Source organism: Colobus angolensis, unplaced genomic scaffold (assembly GCF_000951035.1).
Source record: "Colobus angolensis palliatus isolate OR3802 unplaced genomic scaffold, Cang.pa_1.0 Scaffold47, whole genome shotgun sequence".
Classification (NCBI taxonomy): domain Eukaryota; kingdom Metazoa; phylum Chordata; class Mammalia; order Primates; family Cercopithecidae; genus Colobus; species Colobus angolensis.
The window spans coordinates 3592451-3596272 of NW_012118154.1; positions in this window are offsets into that span (position 1 = coordinate 3592451).

The window sequence follows — 3822 nt, forward strand, 5'->3', positions numbered from 1 at the left end:
GTTAGCCAGGATGGTCTCGAACTCCTGACCTCGTGATCCGCCCGTCTCGGCCTCCCAAAGTGCTGGGATTACAGGCTTGAGCCACCGCGCCCGGCCAGGACAATTACTTTAAATGGCTTTTTAAATTTCTTTTTTTGAGACAAAGTCTCGCTCTGTCACCCAGGCTAGACTGCAGTGGTGCGATCTTGCCTCACTGCAACCTCTACCTCCCAACCTCCCAAATAGCTGGGATCACAGGCATGTGTCACCATGCCCAGCTAATTTGTGTATTTGTTGTAGAGACTGGATTTCGCCATGTTGCTGAGGCTGGTCTTGAACTCCTGAGCTCAAGCGATCCACCCTCCTTGGCCTCTCAAAGTGTTAGGATTACAGGCATGAGCTACAGCACTTGGCCTATTTTTTATTTATTTACTTATTTATTTATTTTTATTTTATTTTTGAGATGGAGTTTCACTCTTGTTGCCCAGGCTGGAGTGCAATGGCGTGATCACGGCTCACTGCAACCTCCACCTCCCCACTTCAAGCAATTCTCCTGCCTCAGCCTCCTGAGTAGTTGGGATTACAGGCATGTGACACCACGCCCGGCTAATTTTGTAATTTTAGTAGAGATGGGGTCTCTCCATGTTGGTCAGGCTGGTCTCTCGAACTCCTGACCTCAGGTAATCCACCCACCTCGGCCCCACAAAGTGCTGGGATTACAGGCATGAGCCACAGCGCCCAGCCTATTTTTTATTTTTTAAGGCTGGTCAGTGAAGCAGTGGGAGTGGAGAAGGTCCGAATAAATCTGCAACTGGTTGTGATCAATTAGTTGTAAACACCAGTGCACTCAGACCAGCATATGGTGCTTTGACACACAGAACTCAAGGAGCTGCAAGATCTCTCTGACCTTCCCCGCTCACCACTATCTCTCCCAAAGTGGAGTTCCTTTATCTGCCTAAAGTCCAGACCCACCAGAAGGAACAACTGTTTTTTTCTTTCCTTCTCTGTAAACCAAGAATGTAACCTAACGGGAACAAACTCTTTCACAAAATAACATACGAGTTCATCTCTGTTCCCCGATCCATTCATTCTTCCTAGTATTCCCCTCAACAGAACTCCTCTTCTCCCTCCTCCCATAACCTGTTTTGCCAGTACGGTATGTAAGCTTCACAACCACCCTGGGAGGTGGGCAATCACTCTGTGGTCCTTCCCCATGTACACTTTAATAACATTTATATGCCTTTTCTCCAATTAATCTACCTTTTGTGAGCTGATTTTTCAGCAAACCTTCAGAGGGTGAAGGGGAAGTTTCCCTTGGTCCCTAGACTGTCATATGCATGTTTCCAGGGGGTAGAGGCTTCCACCCTCTGCAGGAGCCCCAAAGCCAGAACTGTACTTTCCCAGCATTCCTTGCAGCTGATGGGGAGCCTGTGACCAAGGATAAACTGGGGAACCGAGCCCCTCAGACCTCGATTTGGGGGCAGGTGAGGCCAACAAGGAAATAACAAGAAGATCTTCAATCCTAGGGGTGGCAGCGGACTCCAGCATGCAGGGCCAGTGGTGCTGGCTGTCCTGGCATGAGTGTTTGTCCTGCAGGGCCTGAAGAGGCTATGTCCTCACCAGACCAGCTCTACAGTGAGCTTTGGCCCCTGTTCATGCTGCAGTTGCCTTAACCCAGCTTGTTTCCTGAGCCTGGTTATCCTGCCTTCCTGATAGCTCTGGGAGGCACCTGTGGCCTTTCAATAACCTCCTTTTCTGTTTAAGTCTAGGGATACTTTTTGTTGATGTCAACTGAAAAGCCTAACAATTCAGCCACAGACAAGGACAGAGGTGGAGGCTTCCGTCCTACTTGTCTCAGTGTTACAGCCTAACAGAGTCTTCTTGTTTGCTGCACAGATTAAGTCAATTCACTGAGACAGTGGTGTTGCAACAGAGAGTTTACCATGAGGCAGCCAAGTGGAAGGACGGGAGATTTTTCTCAAATCCACCTCCCCAAGAAGTTGGCAGTTAGGGTTTTTAAGAATAATGTGGTGTTGGGAGCTAGGGAATGGGCGCTGCTGGTTGGGTATGAAATAATGGAAGTGTCCAAACTGTCTTCTCCGCATTGAGTCAGTTTCTGGGTGGGGGTCACAGTGATACAGAAGGGCTGGGCTCCCAGATAAACCCCACCCTTAAGCCTGGAACTCTACCCCTAAATGAAAACAGCTGACCCTATTTTCCCACCCAAATGTTGCCTTTTTGGCCTGCTCCGCCCTTATCCCGTGCCCATAACAGACTTCAGCTGGCAGAGCAACACAAACAACTATGTATTGAGGATACAAGCAGCTGAGTGGCGAGCAGAGCAGCATCTGAGCACCAGAGATTACAGACAGACACGGCTAACTTCAGGAAGTGGCCTGATTCTTCCTGGCTGCTGGATGGACAGAACCTGAGGGCTGAGCGGGCAGGGGATGCCACCTTGACCCTCCACCGAACTGGTTGGTATTTGGCTGTCCCTGGATGGCAGAGTTGAAAAAGCATTGGTTGTAACACTCTTGGATGCTGTTGTGGGGTTGTACAGAGCCTGCTCCCACCAGAAAGGAGTGACTGGCTGGTTCCAGCATTTGTTGGTTCCAGTTACCGCACTCACTTGCTCACGTGCTCCCTTCCCACGAGGAGTGACCAGCGGCAGGCTGAGTTAAAGGAGCCACTCCAGTTCCTGCCTGTGAGGGGGGTCAAGGGAAATATCCCATCTCATCAGGATGGGCTGAGTTGGCTTCTTGGTATAAGTCACAATCCAGGTGGCTTCCGTTGGTCTGCCCACATGTAAATGTCTGAAAAATATCTGAAAAAGACCAATCTTAGGTTTTGATAATAGTGATGTTATCTATAGAAACAACTGGGGAAGTTACAAATCTTGTGACCTCTGGCTACATGACCCCTGAACATCAAGGAATTATAGAAGAATGGCTGGTTATCATTTAACTATGCCTACATTTAGCAGAATTCATGCCCCTCCCATAATCCTATCATTGTGGCCTTCCATTAGTCTTACAAAAGGTGATTTTGGTCCCCAGAGGGGTCAGCTCTGGGAAGGGACTGCTGTCATCCTTGTTCAACGTTAAACTATAAACTAAATTCCTCCCATAGTTAGCTTGGCCTAGGCCCAGCCAGATTTCTTTTTTCTTTTTTTTTTTTTTTTTTGAGTCTTGCTCTGTTGCCCAGGCTGAAGTGCTATGGCACGATCTCAGCTCATTGCAACCTCCGCCTCCCAGGTTCCAAAAATGATTTTTTGTGGAGAATAAGGTCTGGTTGTGTTGTCCAGCCTGGTTTTGAACTCCTGGGCTCAAGTGATCCTCCCACCTCTGCCTCCTAAAGTGCTGGGACTATAGGTGTAAGCCACCATGCCCAGCCTAGGTTTCAATTAGATTTGGATTGAAGTTAGTTTTGAAAACACACATTTTGAAAATTGTTGATAATTCCCTTCTTCTTTGCAAAACATTAATTATTTGTTTATTTACAATGAATGAGACATACATATGGGAATAAGAGTGTATGGTGAAAATTCTCTCTCACCAGACCCCACATACCCAATTTCTCTTCCACAGAGGCCAGTTTCTGTGTCTTCTTCCAGAAACATAGGCCATGCAAATAAGAGCTCTATGAGTGTATGTTTACATGTGTCTTTGTATTCTTGCTTTATTTGCTTAACAATATATCTCAGAGCTTGTTTCTTTCATAGCCGCATGTATGCATTTGGTTTTGTCATTATATATTATATATATGACATAAATATATAATATATGACAGATATAATATATGACATATAATATAATATGTTATATAGTATATATTATAGGTAAT